Source organism: Bos indicus x Bos taurus, chromosome 23 (assembly GCF_003369695.1).
Source record: "Bos indicus x Bos taurus breed Angus x Brahman F1 hybrid chromosome 23, Bos_hybrid_MaternalHap_v2.0, whole genome shotgun sequence".
In the NCBI taxonomy this organism is placed as follows: Eukaryota; Metazoa; Chordata; class Mammalia; order Artiodactyla; family Bovidae; genus Bos; species Bos indicus x Bos taurus.
In genome coordinates, this window is record NC_040098.1 from 19,265,248 (window position 1) to 19,285,241 (window position 19,994).

General features: G+C 42.3%; 1 protein-coding gene across 3 annotated transcripts in view; it reads right to left on the reverse strand.

Moving 5' to 3' along the window:
* Nucleotides 1–11,942: 11,942 nt before the first annotated feature.
* SUPT3H (SPT3 homolog, SAGA and STAGA complex component) overlaps nt 11,943–19,994 on the reverse strand; it is a 414,047-nt gene continuing 405,995 nt past the window's right edge. The window contains exon 13 of one of the 3 annotated variants that reach the window (XM_027524850.1): nt 11,943–12,118. The gene's annotated coding sequence lies outside the window, so the exon portion shown is untranslated. Of the gene's footprint in view, nt 12,119–16,559; nt 17,677–19,994 lie in introns of those variants that run through there. The other 2 variants (XM_027524851.1, XM_027524852.1) reach the window with 2 other exon arrangements.

Consider the following 19,994-nt stretch of genomic DNA (forward strand, 5'->3'; position numbering starts at 1 on the left):
TCACGGCTGAGTGCTTTCTAAGCTCCCTTGGAGAAGGCTGAGCTCTGTGGCCAGGTTCTATTATTTATTTGCTTTTTAGCCATCTGACAGTAGAGGGATTTGCTGTTGTTATTGTTTTTAACCTCTAGCTTTGCCTACATGATCCCTCGGACTCCCTTTTCTGTCTGAATCCCATAGGGATCTCCAACTTATTTCACAGTTCAATCTGTGTGGTCCAAAACCTCCCCCCACTGCTGCACCCCAGACTTCCATCTGTAAAGTAACTATCAATCTCAGAGGCTTGTTGTAAGGATCAAGATACAGATACATATATTTGTGTGGGTTGATATTTTAGATAACATTATGTATAATAGATGGAGAAGGTAATGGCACCCCACTCCAGTACTCTTGCCTGGAAAATCCCATGGACGGAGGAGCCTGGTAGGCTGCAGTCCCTGGGGTCGCTAAGAGTCAGACACGAATGAGCGACTTCACTTTCACTTTTCACTTTCATGCACTGGAGAAGGAAATGGCAACCCACTCCAGTGTTCTTGCCTGGAGAATCCCAGGGACGGGGGAGCCTGGTGGGCTGTCATCTCTGGGGTCGCACAGAGTCGGACATGACTGAAGCGACTTAGCAGCAGCAGCATGTATAATAGATGAGTTCTTTTAGATAGCCTTCTCTCTTCACTGGAGAAAATTCTGTCCCATTTTGATTCCCTCTTTCCCACTGTCATCAGAACGCAAGATGACAAGAGTCAGGTGGTACCTGGAACTTCTACATCAGAAATCTGAACCTGCAACCACAATAAGGAGAAATGTTTTCCTCTGCTTTGAGAGAAAAAGAACAATGAGTGCAAGTGACTGGGGTTTAATTATTATGTTTAAGTATCTATTCGTTACATAAAAATACTTGCATAACTTTAGTTTTGCCCTTGTTATTGTTCAGTTGCTCAGACGTGTCTGTTTATAACCCCACAGACTGCAGCAGGCCAGGCTTCCCTCTGGTTTGAGCAACCATCTCTTGGAGCTTGCTCAGACTCATGGCCACCGAGTCAGTGATGGCATCCAACCATCTCATCCTCTGTAGTCCCCTTTTCCTCCTGCCCTTAGTCTTTCCCAGAATCAGGGTCTTTCCAGTGAGTTGGCTCTTCACATCAGGTGGCCAAAGTTTTGGAGCTTCAGCTTCAGCATCAGTCCTTCCAACGAATATTCAGGGCTGATTTTCTTTAGGATTGACTGGTTTGATCTCCTTGCAGTCCAAGGGACTCTCAAGGGTCTTCTCCAACACCACAGTTCAAAGGCATCAATTCTTCATTGCTCAGTCTTCTTAAGGTCCAACTCTTACATCCATACCTGACTACTGGAAAAACCATAGCTTTGACTAGACGGACCTTTGTCGGCAAAGTCATGTCTCTGCTTTTGAATATGCTCTCTAGGTTTGTCCATAGCTTTTCTTCCAAGGAGCAAGGGAGGGCAAGGAAGTTTTGCCTTAGAGGAGAATAAGTGACTTGCCTCTCTTTCCATCTTTTTCCTGATTGAGAGTTTTGCTCAGTTGACCTCCCTGTATATTTCTCTCTTACATATCTCAGGCGATGAAACCTGGGGGTGGAGTGAACAGCTTGGGGAAGTTTGGGGCTTCTGCGGAGAGCAGCAAGCTGTTGCTAGGGAGGCTGGAGGGAGTGTATTTGTTTAACATCGTTCCTCCTACCTTGTCGTGTCCAATGGCATGTTATTTCCACTGGGTGGGAGCCAACGCCGAGTTCCTCCCTGTTGTGTCCAGCCTTGAACACTGCTCTGTGATTATGTTTCATCCAGGGATTAGCAAAACGCAGAGGGGAAAAAACCTGAGAAGGTGTTTGGCACGGGGCTCCATGCTGTGTTAGCACAATCCTCGGGCATCCTCGGCTAATTGCAGAATGGCAACAAGCAGACCGGCTCCGACGCTTGCAGGAGCGCTTCGTCTTGGATTACCATCAGTGGTTTATTTATCCAGTGTCAGGCTTTTGTGTGTGTGTTTTTGTTGTTTGTTTTTTATAACCCCCTGAGGAAATGCCAAATAAACAAGCAGTTTGCACCGCCTCACCCTGTCTGCACCATTTCTGAGTGACCAGAAAATCTGGGAGCAGGGAGCAGGCTGCTAAGGATTCTTCCTTTCTGACTTGCCAAGGGTCATTATTCAGTCTTCAGCGAATCTGGAAGCAGTATTTTCTTCTTTTTAAGGGGATACCGCTTTGCTTAGCTGGTAAAAGCAGAAGACACAGCAATTTGTAGAGACTCCTGAAAGATCAAGTTCTGCTACCAGAGACCTGCTTTTTTTCTGGCGAAAGAAGTGCAAAGGGAACATTGCTTCTTCTTCTTATTATTTATACATATTTTTAAGTCTTTATTGAACTTGTTACAATATTGCTCCTGTTTCCTGTTTTGGTCCTCTGGCCAGGAGGCATGTGGGATCTTAGGTCCCTGATCAGGGATTGAACCTGCACCTCCTGCATTGGAAGGTGAAATCTTAACTACAGGACTGCCAAGAAATCCTAAAGGGGACGCTTCTGAATCAGCCTTGGTCTGCCCGAGGCCATCTCTTCACAGCTTCAGACAGCTGGGCTGAGGGCAGCGGATGATGTATGAGGGGATGGGCAGCGCGCAGGGCAACTGAAGATGCTTCAGATTATTGGCAGAGGAGAGCCTGCAGACCCCTCCTCCTGTGGGCCTTGATTCTTGGTAGGGACGCAAAGTAAGGCCTTACCCATAGCAAGAACGTTTATTAATGATAAGGGAAGAAAGAAGAGAGAGATCACCTCAAGAGAGAGGTGGGCCACATCAAGGGAGGCAATGGCCCTGGAGGGCTGTGGTACAGTTTTTAAGGCAAGGTCATTTGCATAATCCATAACTACTGACTGACAATCCAGATTCACAGCTGCACGTTATGTAACAGGTTGCTCTACTGTGCATGTCTTTCCCATAATTCAGTCTATCATAATTAGATACGTATTCATGGAATCTTTATGCACAGTTAATGAGTCTAATTAAGAAGAGGTGGCAAGAATACACAGAAGAACTATACAAAAAAGATCTTCATGACCCAGATAACCATAATGGTGTGATCTCTCACCTAGAGCCAGACATCCTGAGAGCAAACGTCAAGTGGGCCTTAGGAAGTATCACTACGATAAAAGCTAGTGGAGGGGATGGAATTCCAGTTGAGCTATTTCAAATCCTGAAAGATGATGCTGTGAAAATGCTGCACTCAATATGCCAGCAAATCTGGAAAACTCAGCAGTGGCCACAGGACTGGAAAAGGTCAGTTTTCACTCTAATCCCAAAGAAAGGCAATGCCAAAGAATGTTCAAACTACTGTGCAATTGCACTCATCTTACATGCTAGCAAGTAATGCTGAAAATTCTCCAAGCGAGGCTTCAGCAGTATGTGAACCAGAACTTCCAGAAGTTCAAGCTGGATTTAGAGAAGGCAGAGGAACCAGGTCAAACTGCCAACATCCACTGGATCACAGAAAAAGCAAGAGAGTTCCAGAAAAACATCTACTTCTGCTTCATTGACTACACTAAAGCCACTGACTGTATGGATCACAATGAACTGTGGAAAATTCTTAAGAGATGGGAATACCAGACCACCTTACCTTCCTCCTGAGAAATCTGTATGCAGGTCAAGAAGCAACAGTTAGAACTGGACATGAAACAACAGACTGGTTCCAAATTGGGAAAGGAGTACATCAAGGCTGTATACTGTCACCCTGCTTATTTAACTTTTATGCAGAGTTTATCGAAATGCCAGGCTGGACGAAGCACAAGCTGGAATCAAGATTGCCTGGAGAAATATCAATAACCTCAGATATGCAGATGACACCACACTTATGGCAGAAAGCGAAGAAGGACTAAAGATCCTCTTGATGAAAGTGAAAGAGGAGAGTGAAAAAGCTGGCTTAAAACTCAACGTTCAAAAAACCTAAGATCATGGCATCTGGTCCCATCACTTCATGGCAAATAGATGGAGAAACAAAGAAACAGTGAGAGACTTTATTCTGGGGGGCTCCAAAATCACTGCAGATGGTGACTGCAGCCATGAGATTAAAAGACGCTTGCTCCTTGGAAGAAAAGTTATGACCAACCTAGACAACATATTAAAAAGCAGAGACATTACTTTGCCAACAAAGGTCCATATAGTCAAAGCTATGGTTTTTTCAGTAGTCATGTATGGATGTGAGAGTTGGCTATCAAGAAAGCTGAGTGCCAAAGAACTGATGTTTTTGAACTGTGGTGTTGGAGAAGACTCTTGAGAGCCCCTTGGACTGCAAGGAGATCCAACCAGTCCATCCTAAAGGAAATCAGTACTGAATATTCATTGGAAGGACTGATGCTGAAGCTGAAACTCCAATACTTTGGCTACCTGATGCAAAGAACTGACTCATTGGAAAAGACTCTGATGCTGGGAAGGATAGAAGGCAGGAGGAGAAGGGGACGACAGAAGATGAGATGGTTGGATTGTATCACTGACTCAATGGACATGAGTTTGAGTAAACTCCGGGAGTTGGTGATGGACAGGGAGGCCTGGCATGCAGCAGTCCGTGGGGTCGCAAAGAGTCAGACATGACTGAGCGACTGAACTGAACTGGACTGAATGGGTCCCATGGCCATCAAAAGTTACTTTAGCGCACGATGGTAGGTGCGCATGTGCTAGACTAGGGAAGTCCCAACAGTCAGCGGTGGGAATTTTTCCCATTCCCTGACTATTTTGGAGTACTGATGGGAGGGGTGTTACAAGTGGGGCTGGTAAATTGCTTGCTGGGATTAGGCAGCCTTGGGACCTTTAGCAGAGGGGGCTGCCTCTCAGTGCTCTCAGCTAACCTCCTGCCTAATAAGACTCTTCTCCTCACCCCAGACCTGGCCCCGCTTGCTGCGTGGCTGCTGGTCTTACACGCACATTCACACACGGTGCTTAGGGAAGGAGGCTTCAGAACAAACACGTGGCAGGGAGGAGGAGGGAGGGGGCCGTCCCCTGTGGGCCCAGGAACCTGTGTGCAACCGTCTCTGCCCACCTCTCAGAACTCTAACCTTTTACAGCCCTTCTGCGGGGCATGGGTGGGGTGGAGGAAACGACACTTTAGCAGGTACTCAGCTGCCCCCAAGCTGCTCCAGACCCAGGAGCTCCAGGGCAAATTCTCATTAAAGCTCCGAGGCTGGTGGTTGTGTTGAAATGGTTTGCAGCACGGCTGAGGGGTGTGTGAGGTCACCAGCTGGTCCCGTAAACACTGGATGGGGGTCACGGGCCTGAGAAAACACACCGACAACCCTGAGAGGCCGACACGACACGAGGAGAAGTGGGGAAGCCTTCGAGGTGCCCGGGGCCGGTCTGGGATTGGAATGTGTAGCCGGAGGTGGGAAATGTGACTGTGGAAGGGTTTTGTTGTTTGTCTTTGCAAGAAGGATGTGAGTTTGGCAGGTTAATTTGGTAAATCTATAAATCAAGAATGGGATTTTGACTTGGAACCATTCTATTTACTGCATGTTAGTTTAACAGATTCCACAGAAAGAATTCACCTGTTACAATGATGTTTTTATAAACATCAAAGACACATCGGCTTTCCTTTCAGAGGCCACCTCTCATGCACTAATATTTTATTATTCTTGTAATATTACAAACTCACTGAAGACAGAACCAGGGCACCATCCGATGTGCCATGGTGTCCTCTGCCCCAGAGTGTGGCACAGGATTCAAACTGGGTGACAAGGAGGTCTGACCACTCTCTTGTCCTGACAGACTTCTCTGAACTTCTTGTCACTTGCTAAGTAAGTGACTGAGGGGATGCAAGGGAACCCCCCTGTCTTTTGCCAACAACTGAACAAGGTGGTTATTTCCTAAGACAAATATGGGTAATGAACAGAGAAAGGCCAGTGGGCCAATCGAGTTCTATAAGAACCGCATGCCAAGAGCACACCCTTCCATGACACACACTCACGGGGAAGACAAACTGAGTGTGTGAGATGTGTCCTGGGTGGGGGACTCTGTGACCCTTGGAACGCCGGCGGGAGGCGCAGTTTGGCACAAACCGCATCTCAGATGAGTTTCATTTCCCTCCGGTGCATCTCCAGTGTGCTGGTGAACTAGCCTGTCTACTTGTTTCTTGCTTCTCAGCACCAGTGACATCACCACTTAGTAAGTCAGGGACTCACAGCCACATTTCAAAGAATCATTCAGTTTTCTCATTAAGTTTCTATAGGATTCCCCCCGTGCTCCCCCACCCACCCGCAGCAAAAGCCTTGTCAAAACAATGTTAAAAATAGACCTGGTAATACATTTCACATTTGTAGGCAGTCATGAATGTTTAACAGTGTATATGTCCAGCAGATGTACATAACTTTAGAATTAAGCACTGAATTTTACAGAGTAATACAGAGGACATATACTTGTGAAAAGGATTTTTCAGAAAATGAAGCAAAAGACAAACCTTAGGCTTGGTTTACCTAAGGGAAGCAAAACTTGTTAGCCGCTTGATTTTCTTGTAGGAAAGTGTTTGTTCAATGCATAGAGCATTTAGGGATAAATATATATGTAAAATGGAGAAGGGCATGGCAATGCACTCTAGTATTCTTGCCTGGAGAGTCCCATGGACAGAGGAGCCTGGTGGGCTAGAGTCATAGGGTTGCAAAGAGTCAGACGTGACTGAAGTGACTTAGCATGCATGCACGCAAGCACTATGGTAATTTTCTGACCAGCCTTGGCTAGAACTTTTTAATCTCTAGGAGTCTATCTACCAGTGAAAGTTTTCTTGCTTTTGGGGTAACCATAGAGATGGAGATTAACCCTCTTCATCCCCCAGGCTCTAAAAATTATTTTGACCAAAATGTTTAAGTCAGGGGTTTTCTGTAGCTTAAATGAGTCATTAAGAATTTTATTGGTTAAAGTAGGCATATTTTCCCCTAGTAGACATAATGACATAACAGTAATAAAAATGTAATATTCAAGTAATTGCTGTAATGTAATTATAGTTTGGGTTATAAAGTAAGATTAGAGGTCTAGGATGGCTATTTTGTGGGTGTGTGTTTTAATGTCTGAATGTTGTCTTCGAGGGGCCTGTCCCGTCTCCCTGGAATGCTGGTGCAGTCCATCACAGAACCAGGTGGCCAGGAGCCTGGCTGAGCCAGCAACATCTAGGGGTTCTGACACCCCGCCTGCCCTCTCTGGACATCAGCCTCCTGCCTGTCGCAAACCCCTAACCATCATAGTAACTGAAAGCAGTGTTTCTGGTCTTATGTAGACAGCAAAAGGGGAAGTAAAGAAGGGCAGGATCCTCACTAGGGGGACCAGATGCAGTTCAGGGGCCAACCTGGAACAGCCACCACTCTGCCCAGCCAGTGCTGTAGCTCTCGGGTTCCCTTTCTTATCCAAGAGTTTGGTGGGGTTGGTTCTGCTTCTCTATGTCTCTGCTGTGCTGCAGGGTTAGCCTGATCTGGCTGTTGGATGGGAGAACAGTTTCATTAGGTCTCAACAAAAAGAGCTTGATTAGGTGTTTACCCAAAGTATATCTTACCAAAGGATTTGTCATCGTTGGAAGCAGTCTTTGAATGGTTATAAGTGAATTTCTGTCTGCATTTCTTATTTGATGGCATGACCTTGAGAAAGATAAAACTCCAGACAATGAAGTGCTTAACTATTTGTGAATCAAAACAATGAAAAATTTAATTAACAATATTTACACTGAACCATTGAAAGAACATCAGATTTTGTTGTTGTTACTAGTTTTCCTTTGTAACTAATAAGGAATTTGTGGGAAAATAACCTGAGACATTACTTTGCTGACAAGGGTCCATATGGTCAAAGCTATGGTTTCTCCAGTAGTCATGTAAAAAGAGTTGGACCATAAAGAAAGCTGAGCGCCGAAGAATTGATGCTTTCAAACTGTGGTGTTGGAGAAGACTCTTTTGAGTCCCTTGGACGGCAAAGACATCAGATCAGTCAATCCTAAAGGAAATCAACCCTGAATATTCATTGGAAGAACTGATGCTAAAGCTAAAGCTCTAATACTTTGGCCACCTGATGTGAAGAGCTGACTCACTGGAAAAGACCCTAATGCTGGGAAAGATCGAAGGCAGGAGGAGAAGGGGACGACAGAGGATGAGATGGTTGGTTGAATGGCATCACCAACTCAATGGACGTGGGCGACTGAACAACTTGAGACTATGCAAATTTCTACTCATCAGTCTTTCTCCCTCAATGACGATCTTTTAATGTTATGATTCCACCTATACTTATTAGTTGGCGATTGATGGCAAAAAAGAGCTTTCACTTTCTCCTCTACTTATTTATTTACATTGTATGGACTCAAAACTATTTCTTTTATTCTATGGGTGATAACTCATTATTATAATCAGATTTTCCCAGATTCAGCCAGTGGTAGCCTCTTGATGTTCCCATTTTTGACATGTCCCTCTGGTTCTTTGAGCAATTCTTTGTCTTCTGGTGAGTTAAGATGTTTCAGGCTAATTTTTCAAGGCATCTTTCCCTGCCTCACTCCTGGAATCAGTTGTTTCTCCAAAAAGCTTCAATATCAATGGAGAATGCTTAGAAACTAAGATCTGGGTCCTAGACATGAAAGAACATCACTTGTGCAATGTGTGAAATTTACTCCTCAGTCTCGAAGAATTTAGGGTGCCTATAAAAAACCAAGTATCCAGAGGTAAATGCTATTTTAGGATCTTGAAAGTTGGAATTCTAAAAGGAAACTAGCCCCTCATCTTCATATTACAGACCTGTCACCGGGATGCCAATCAGTCTCAGCAAACTGATAACATCTTTAAGCTTTTCTCCCTCTGAGCAAATGCTGTTCTCTTGGGACTTCCTAGGTGGTGCCAGTGGTAAAGAATCCACCTGCAAACGCAGGAGACACGAGAGACTGTGGGTTTGATCCCTGGGCCAGGAAGATCTCCTGGAGAAGGGCATGGCAACCCACTCCAATATTCTTGCCTGGAGAATCTGGTGGACAGGAGTCTGGTGTGTTACAGTCCATGGGGTTGCAGAGTCAGACACGACTGAAGCGAATGAAGCAAGCTTCTAATAGCTCTAGACATGTGTTAACTCACGGCTGAATCACAAATCAGCTATGTAGACCATTTCACAAATTTAACATCTTGACAATATCTGTGACTTTAAATACCCGTGTCTCTAAATGTTCTCTTTTTTAGACATAAATCTCACACCGACAAAGGCTGACTGTGAACACAGGTAGCTACCTGCGCATGCTCCTGCCTCTCGGCACTGCGTGGTGTCCTCTCAGTAAACAGTGCGGAGAGTCCCGTTCTGCACCTTGAGTCTGTGGCCCTGTTTTCTGCAGTGGTGACCCCTGAGCTGGGGCCTCGGGCAAAGAGGAGGGCCAGAGAGTTGGGTGTACAGCATTTCCTCTTTAACTCCTTTGAGGGAAGTCGAGGGAGGGCAAAGCGTGGGATTTGACTGATCCAGGAGAGTTGCTGGCTTTTACTTGGCATCTATACCCTCAGTGCTTGAAAAATGTTATTTTTTCCCTAAACTTCTATCTCATTAATCTTGCCTTAGGAGTGGTCTAACCCTGTTAGTTTGGTAGGTTGCTTCTATTCCAATTAGCATATATTTCCATAAGTGTTGAGAGGAGAAGGGGATGGAAGAGGCAGAATTTCTAAACTATTGACCTTGGAAGGACTTGTAGGAAGGTGTGTCTGACATGAGTGTAATACAACTGAAAAGTGTAATACAACTGAAAAAGCTCTCGTAAATGGTAAGTTATGGTTGGCTCTGATGATTTATGCTAAGCAGAATAAACTATGATGGAAACATAAAATATTTCTAAGCTTACACTTTAGTCACTCAATACACATAACACTCAATTTTCCTCCGTAAAAAATAGACACTTAGAGCACCGAGAATCTCCAGAGGAAACAGGGTTATTTACTATCTCTGTGTTTGCCCATGTCACACATTCCAAGTTGAAGAGTTGGAAATGCTTTCATATTCTCAAATGAAAGGGCCTGTGTGATGCCCCCATTTAAATATAAATCCTACTATTATTAATATATGATCCCTACCATTACATTAAGTGACTTTCCACTGACAATTTGAAGGGGGAATGTCAGAACAGGGCTTCAGCAGCCAAACTGTTTCATTGTTCAAGTATTGACAGGCCAGTTGCCTAACCAGAAAATGCAGAATTAAACCAAGGAAGCTTATTTTGAGAGCAGGTCTGTCGCCATCTACAATATAGGACCAGGAGGTAAACAGGAAGTACTGAGCTGTCTTGGTTTACTTCTACAGGCACAGATTAAATAAAATCAGTGTTTACCGAATGGGAAAGCACAAAGCTGGTACAGAGAGAAATGCTATTTTCATGCTTCTAAAAAGGTATTACAAATAACACAAAGTTTCAAACCTATAATTAAAAACTTATTTTTAAAAAGCTTTGATTAGGCTCCTTTCAAAAATAGAATTCTAGGTGGAAATAAATTTCTTAAAGGTTGACTTCCACGCTCGTTTCCCCTAATCCATTCTAATGCCCTCTTTCAACGACAGACTTCAAGGGTAAAAAGTATGTCTCAGAGTCACTGAGTAGAAGTTCAGTGCTCCCACTTAATAGATGGGGAATCCAAGGCGCCAAAGTTAAAGTCATTTATAAAGTGTCGAACAGCCAAGTAGGGGCAGGGGGAATTTAGGATCTGAGTTATTCATGAGAAAAATTATGGATAGATTTAATTGCTTAGTGTCAGACACAAGGACACGATCCTGTGGTAAAGGGGCTAAATGTATTTATTGTTGGTGTCCTTTTGGCCAGAAGACAAAACAGTGGTCCTGTGGATTCAAACTGCGCAGGCACTCCCACCCACCTTCAGGAAGGACAAGACCCTTTCTTCTTTTGGTGTCAAAAGCCTCAACTGAAAAATGAGGTGATTCTGCAGTTCTAATATTGTGAAGTTGAGAAAACAAAGAACTGGAAAAGGTGATATGACTCAGGGAAACAGAGAATAAACGAATGAAAATTAAGATACATTATTTTGGGTGAGAGTAATTCATGATATTTAAAAGTCTAGCAGGGTTGTTTGAGGTCAACTAAACTTTTAATAAGCCAGTTTGCAGACAAACATCAACACGCAAACCAGGAAGAGCCTAAGAGAGAATGGGTAAAGTACAAGGTCAGGCAACTCAAAGAACACAGATGCATGGCCAATCAGCTCAGTTCAGCTGCTCAGTCGTGTCCAACTCCTTGTGATCCCATGAACTGCAGCACGCCAAGCTTCCCTGTCCATCACCAACTCCTGGAGCTTGCCATCCAACCATCTCATCCTCTGTTGTCCCCTTCTTCTACCTTTGATCTTTCCCAGCATCAGGGTCTTTTCCAATGAGTCAGCTCTTTGCATCAGGTGGCCAAAGTACTGGAGCTTAAGCGTCAGCATCAGTCCTTCCAATGAATATTCAGGACTGATTTCCTTTAGGATGGACTGGTTGGATCTCCTTGCAGTCCAAGGGACTCTCAAGAGTCTTCTCCATCACCACAGTTCAAAAGCATCAATTCTTTGGCACTCAGCTTTCTTGATAGTCCAACTCTCACATCCATACATGACTACTGGAAAAACCACAGCTTTGACTATATGGACCTTTGTTGGCAAAGTAATGTCTCTGCTTTTTAATATGCTGTCTAGGTTGGTCATTGCTTTTCTTCCAAAGAGCAAGTGTCTTTTAATTTCATGGCTGCAGTCACCATCCGGAGTGATTATAGAGCTGAAGAAAATAAAGTCTGTCACTGTTTCCATTGTTTCCTCATCATTTGCCATAACGTGATGGGACCGGATGCCATGATCTCAGTTTTTTGAATGTTGAGTTTTAAATCAACTTTTTCACTCTCGTCTTTCACTTTCTTGAACAGTATGAAAAGCCATGGCCAATAAACACATTCAAAATGTTCAACCTCAGTGGTACTAAAAATGCAAATAAATGCAGTGGTCTTCAAATTAGAAAATTAGAAAAGATTATAAACGGTAATGATATCCAGTGGTGGTGCAGGCACAAGGAAACTGACTTTCAAACATTGTTAATGAGAATATAAACTGGGAAAACCTGACTGGAAGACCATTTGGCAAGCCACAAAGTCAGGAAGTTCTACAAACTGCAAGAAAGATAAATTGAGAAAACAAAAACACTAATTCAAAAAAATACATACACCTCAGTGATAATTTTGCAATGTAAATACACATCAAATCACTATGTTATACACTTGAAACTAATATAATGTTGTATGTCAGTTATAGTAAATAAAAAATCAATGCAATGTATCACCCCCCCAACCCTGGATTATCTCCAAGTATGCAGAAACTCCAGTTGATAAAATTTAATATCCATTCATTATAAAACACTCAGGAAACGGAACTTCACTCAATATGATAAAGAGCAAAGAAAATCTTAGAGCTAATTTAATGGTTAAAGACTGAAAGTTTTTCCCATAAATTCAGGAAAATGTAAGGATGTCTGTTCTCACCATGCCTATTCAACAGTATACTGAAGATCCTAGCCACTGCAATAAGGCAAGAGGAAAAAATAAAAAGTGTATTGATTAGAGGGCTTCCCAGGTGGCGCTAGTGATAAAGAACCCACCTATCAATGCGGGAGACATAAAAGACAAAAATTCAATCCCTGGGTTGGGAAGATCCCCTGGAGGAGAGCATGGCAACTCACTCCAGTATTCTTGCCTAGAGAATGCCATGGACAGAGGAGCCTGGCGGGCTACAGTCCATGGGGTCAAAGAGTTGGGCACAATGGAAGTGACTTAGCGCACACACACACACACACATACAGATTAGGAAGAAATAAAGCTGTCTTTATTCGCAAATAACATAATCATCTATGTAGAAAATTCCAAATAATATACAAACAGAAACCAAAACAACCCTCCTCCCCCAACTATTATAGTTAATAAGTGAGATCAATAAGGTTATAGAATAAAAGGTTCACATAAAAAATTGATTTTATTTCTATATATTAGTAATGAACCAGAAACTAAAAAAATTTTAATCTTTCTTATAGCATCATATATGAAATATCTATAGATAAATCTAATAAAGTAAGTACTGGATTTACATTCTGAAAAACTATAAAACATTGATGAGAGAAATTAGAAAAGACCTAAGTAAATGAAAAGCTATTCCATATTCACTGATTAGAAGACCTAGCATTAGAAAGCTGAAGGATTCATAAGACCCGATTACATGACTTAGTAATCAAGACAGTAAGGTACTATTTAAGGATAAGCATACAGATTAAAGGAACAAAAGAGAATCCAAATGGACCCACACATATATGGACAATTGGTTTCAGACAAAGGTGTCAAGATAATTCAGTGAAGAAGGAATAGTCTTCAAACAAATGGTGTTGGAAAAATCAGATATCCATGTGCAGGGAGAAAGAAAAAATCTTAAACCTTACTTTGTACCATATACAAAAATAAACTCAAAATGAATCAGATACCTAAAAGTAAAAGCTGAAATTTAAAATATCAAGAAGAAAACATCAGAGAAAATCTTTGTGAGCCTGGGTTAGATCAAGATTTCTTAGATAAGACACAAAAAAGTATGATCCACAAAAGGATAAAAACTGATAAATCAAACTTCTTCAAAATTAAAAATTTCAAATCTTCCAAAGATACTTGTAAGAAAAGTCAAGACCCATATAAAACATGTGAAAACCACATTTCTATATCTAGACTATATGAAGAACTCTAATGCTGTAATAAGGAAACAAACAACCAGTTTTTTAAAAAATGGACAAAAGATTTGAACAAACAGTTCAACAAGGAAAAGATACAGATGATAAATGAATACACGCAAATGCTTAGTATCATTAGTCATCAGAGAAAAGCAAAGTAAAGCCCCAGTGAGTTACCACTCTTTGCTTATTAGGATGGCTAAAATGGAAACAAAACAACAGAATAGATCACACCAAACGCTGGCAAAGACAGGGAGCAACTAACCAAGTCAAGGGAAGGCAAACGGTTGAGGCACGGAGTCAGACAACAAGCCGAGACAGAGGTGAGACGAACCAGAGGACGATGGCATGGGCATATTGCTGCAAGAATCTGCAGAGTTAAGGACTGATCAATCATTCATGCGTGTTGGAAAACACTGACGGGACATGCACTGGTGTCGGCCCCTGCTCCAAGTGCTGAGCACGCAACAGTGGGAAACCCTGGACAGTTTACACTCGGAGGGAGAAGATAATGAGCAAAACAATAAGTCTGTCAAACGGGTATGGAAATATTAGTGAAAAAAGAAAGCAAGGAAGCGGGATACGGTATGTAAGGTGAGGCTGGGGCTTCAGTATTTAAAAGAGGTGGGGGTCAGAAAAGGCCTTACTGAGAAAGCGGTGCTTGATGCGGGGGAGGGAGCCAAGAGGAGAGCTTTTACAGGCGAGTGCTATTAACACTGAGTTCTCACAGGGTGCTCAGCTAACACCCATCCACTTTGTTGAGATCCATTTAGTTTCCACAATAATGACATAAAAAGATACCATTTAATGTGATAACTGGTTATGACAGTTTATAAAAATGATTTATGGGATAAATATAATCTTCATTTCAACTGAACAAGAAACATTAGAAATTCAACTGAAAGAAAACCACACACTTCAATTTACTCTGAACTATTACTTACCCCTCCTGTCTCAAACCTGCCCCTCTTTCAATTTTCATTTATATGTGATTCAGAGAAAGCTGAGTGGCACAGTTTAATATTAATAAATTTTGGAGTATTAGCTGGGAAAGTGGGTTAGAAAAAAAACAGGAGGAAATAGCCTATTCATATGAAAATAATAATCACATAATATTTATTGTCTGGGATTGAAATGTTTCAAACATGCAAAGCAATAAAATGTCAGGAAAAGCAAAACTTCCTAATGTTAAAAAGATCATAAATTTTCCCCAAAATAAGACATGTGAAAAAAAGTTCAGGTGATACTTTATGTCAAAAAAAAAAAATACCCTCAAATCCAAGCTGCTGCTGCTACTGCTGCTAAGTCACTTCAGTTGTGTCCCACTGTTAGCGACCCCATGGACTGCAGCCCACCAGGCTCCTCCATCCATGGGATTTTCCAGGCAAGACAAGCTTAAAACCTTCAGAAGCACAACTTACCACTGAAGGGCTATGGAGACAATGGCAGTTACTGTAAAAGCACAGAAAGCAACAGTTATCTTTTTTTTCTTTTTGAGCTTGAGAATCACTTTATAACAGGAACAAATTCCCTGACCTAGGCATTCTGTAACATGTACTTTTGCTATGTCTTGAGTGAAAAAAAGACACGTAATGTCAAAAAGCTACCAGGATTTCAGTGTCATTTAAAAATAAAAATTTTTTAAACATTTATTTACTTGTCTACACTGGGTATTTGTTGCAGCACTCGGGAATCTGATCTATGTTTCCGTAGTGGCAGCCCGTGGGGTCTAATTCCCTGACCAGGGATTGAACACAGGCCCCAGGATTAGGGGCATGGAGTCTTAGCCACTGGACCAGCAGCGAAGTCCCAGTGTCAATTTTAAATGAATTTGTATTGTATAGATCACAGTGGCATGTATGCAAATGTCTAAAGTAGAGTCATACTTACGTTGGCAAAACATGTAACATACTTAGTCTATGGATAATTTAATCCACGTGTCTCTTGCTTCCTTAAATCCCTTTGGTAATTCCTTGGTTTCCCCCATATCCTTGTCTTACTGTTTGGGAACTGTCAATCCATGTTGATTGCTTTGGATTTCATAGGTGCTAAAATTTGTTTTTGAATCAATGAATGAATGAATAGGGATAAAGAAAGCAGACATTCTAACTGTCAGCTCCTTTTGAAAAACTGTTGCTTCCTGTTCACAAAATCCCATTATTTCCAATCTAAATAGATCTTCGCATTTACTTTAAGTTCAGTGGACACATTACCTTAGGGAAACCTCATCCTAAAACAGCTCACTGTCTTTGCAGTAAACCAGTGGGAGACCCAGCAGGTTTTTAAGGACAGTGCTACAGACAAAAATGGCAAGTGAGTCTGTAAGTCTAGACTCAAGCAGGCGCGAAGGTTCTGAGGTCTTTAGTGGTATGTAAGTGTAAAAGGTTCCCTCCCTCTCTGAGGTCATTAACCCCTTCAGATCAGACTGCAGTCAGAGTGTGTGCTCAGTCGATCAGTCACGTGCAACTCTTTGCAACTGCATGGACCATACATAGCCCACCAGGATTTTTCCAGGCAAGAATACTGGAGTGGGTTGCCATTTCCTTCTTCAGGAGATCTTTCCGACTCAGGGATTGAACCCACATGTCTTTCGTGTTCTGCATTGGCAGGAAGATTCTTTACCAGTGAGCCACTTGGGAAGCCTGTAGTCAGATCCGAAAAGCCACAAGAAACCTGACCCGTGGCCTGCTTTGAAGTGATTTCTCTTGAGATACTATATGACTGTCATTACGAAAAAGGCTGGGATCATCTATAGTTCTTGAGATTTGAAGCCAAAGGCAAACAAGTATCCATAGAAGATTAAACATAGACTTAACCAAAAAAAGAAAAAAACGATGTTTAAATGCCCATTTTCTTTTCTGTCAACCAACCAATAGATGTTTATTGAATACCCAATATGTGCACGTGGTGATTACAAACAGGTATAGATTTAAGACTTTCCCTCAAGAAATTCTTAATCTGGGGCAGGCTACAAAGTACATGGACAGACGATTAGGGACAGAAAACAGAAACTACCGAGACCAATAGGAGCATAAAAAGCTCGGAAGACGCAGAAGGCACCCTGCCCTGAGACAGGCAGGAAGCTTTAGGGGAAAGAGCTGGGGAGGAGGCCACCTTGCAAACGGCAGACGGATTTTCCACAGGTTCACGGACACGACTCTACACATTTCAGGGGAAGGCACCCTAAGACCTTTCATGTTTCAACATGGGCCACTTGGCAAGGTTCCACCTCGCTCGGCGATGGTCCCACCTCCCTCGGCGATGGTCCCAGGGACATGACAGGACAGCCAGTCTAGGGAGGGGCTGCCACAAGGAATCATCTGCCTCCCTGGTTCTGGAGACACATGACATTTTCCATCTTGACCTCCTTCTGGGTACGGATAAAGCTGGAAAACTGCTTGGTGGTTTAATTAGAGTTGGCATTCCATGACTCGGTGACCCACCACTCTAATTTTCTGTCATCTGGCCCCTAGATTTGGTATCTTCCTGTGGGAATAGGAGCATGGAAAGTCTTGTTTGTTTTTTTTGCTGTGCCAGGTCTTAGCTGTGGCACATGGGATCCAGTTCCCTGACCAGGGATCGAACCTGAGCCCCCTGCATTGGGAGCATGGAGTTTTAACCACTGGACCACCAGGGAAGTCCCAGGACAGTGAAAAGCTGACACCATGCTGATCTTGCTTAGGCTGCCACGTAAGTCCCAACTTCCAGCACCACCTGGGCTCACTGTCTCTTTCCAGGCCAAACCTATGAAGTGTGGCCAGCCAACCTGCAGGAGTCACTGCTGCTTAAGCACTGCTCAACGGATTGGCACACACAGTCTGGAAGGAGTGATGGGAAGAGGCCAATGTACTGGCAGGTGAACTGACTTCTCCCAAGTAAAGTGGTTGGCAGAAGGAAATCAACGTCGTTCGCAAAAGAAACCTGTAGGTATGTAATGCCACAGGCTGAGGCACTGCTAGTCGACACCTTAACAAATATAAATTTGAAAGTGACTTGTTCTGAGGCAGAACAGACCTCGGGCTGAATTAAAGAAGCTGCTAACGAGAGAGGAAAACCATCATTTATAATGCAAATTGTGTTCAGCAACTTTTGTTCCACTTCCTTCCTTATCTCTGTCCACCACTATCCCACGTACACAATTGCACATCCTGGGCTGGGAGAAACAAAAGACTGCATCACAATTAACAGGCAAATACCTAAAAGGGGCATTTGTATAAAGTTACAGGGGGTTGCTGCATGTACTTCTGGATCGGCCACTGCAAACACATGTAAACACGATGGGGACTGTTTTATAACATGAAATAGCTTGTATGAAAGCATAAAATAGTAGCCTGTGTAATGAGAGCCTTCTAGAGAAATCTGGTCCCACAAAGGAGAGGCTTTGTACACATGGATCTTGGGGAAGTTTTCCTCATAATTTGTACAGGGATTCTTAGTATGTGCATTGATCCTATGTATTTATCTTAAGGTTCAAGACATTACAGAGGACTTGGCATCATGCTATATAATTATAGTCTGTTACACATTATATGATATTCTATTATATACATAATACTTGGCCTCAGGGAAGGAATGTGAAGTTAAAATTTTCTTGTAATCAAGTTTTTTGGTATTGAGAAATACTTCTAGGTTCAGGGCAGCAATTCTGTTATCAGAAATCTTTAGCACAGTACAAGTGGTATAACACTGGTTTAGAGCATGAGCTTTGGGGTCAAAGTGTTGTGTACTAACAGTAGCTCCATCTCGGGCACTTCTGCATCAGGCACGGGACCATCCTCTCTTTTTTTCACTTATCTATTTCTGGTTGCACGGGGTCTTTGTTGCTATGCGTGGCCTTCTCTAGCTGTGTATGTGGGCTTCTCATGTTGCAGAGCACGGGCTCAGGAGTTGTGACACACGGGCTTAGCATGTGGAATCTCCCCGGACCAGGGTTCAAATCTGTGTCTCCTGCACTGGCAGGCAGGCTCTTAACCATGAGACCGCCAGGGAAGTTCGAACCTTCTGTTCTTAAATTTGCTTTCTACCATCTACGGGCAACACAGAGAATGACAACGCATCTCTCATAGTGGGGTTGTGAGGATTTAATCAGATAATCACATAAAGTGCTTAGGGTACAGGGTGGCACATGGTGTCCTACGATTATTATGTGAAACTATGATTATTATGTGAAACATTATTAAAATGCTGATATAATAAATTATTTTGATAGCAAGTAAACTGTTCAACAGTTATATAAGTAAACATCTTGCTTCTTGAGTTTTCCTATATCTTTTTCTAGTTTTATACTCTTTGGGGAAAAAAAAAGGAATAGTAAAGATTGGGTGGTGATGAGCAGAAAAGAGAACATGAATATAATACCCTATACAGAGTTACAGTGGTTTCCAACAATGAAATATTGTATCTGGGTTTCTCATGACTTTGTAGGAATTGATTGTTTTAAAATATGCTTCAATTGCCAAAACTCTCATGACTTACGACAGCCTGAATATTTGATATTTTCTTCCAGAAAAAAAATGTCTCTTTTTTTTTCTTAAGTGCTATGGTATCACTATCCTAGTCCTGACACTAGAAACTTACTTTAAGAGATATGACTTTTTAATATTTGAGCTTTTAAAGCCATCTGGCCCTTATTTAACCATCACATTTACATCCAATTCCTGCAGGCAGAGACTTGTTGTTTAAGCTTGGCTTGACGCCCTCTGCAGAAAGCCTTTCCTTTAATGAACTCGACTCCACTAAACCTGCTAGCTAGAGTCCCCTGGTCTGCCCGTGTTCCCCACTCCCACCAACTATACAATAAGCACAGAACGTTTCATCTTGTCTTCCAAACAAGAACATAAAAATAAGAAAATAAATCGATGAAGAATCAGCTTAATGTGGCCGCCACTGCTATGACATATTCAACTCAATGCCCTTATATTATTTGCAGAAGTGTTTATGTACTATGAAATGTTCAGCCAGAGCACACAGGAAACTGTAAAATATTTTATAAGATGTATACATGGTTGATGGTAGAATTTTAAATGCAACTTGGGAAGGTTCTATCTAAATTCCAGGAGAGCAGATGAGGGAGTATTTTCTCTGTAGTGACTCAGTTTTACATAAGGGGTTATATGAACTGGAAAGAAATGCCTGATTTGGGAACTATATAAATTTTTTTCATAAAACTAAATTTTATAATTTCTAGACAAGTAAACTTGTTTACTCTCAGACCAAGAATTACCAGTTATGTTTATCTGTCTTCTACATGGTAAAAGCATTAAAAGCGGATTGTTTACTATTTT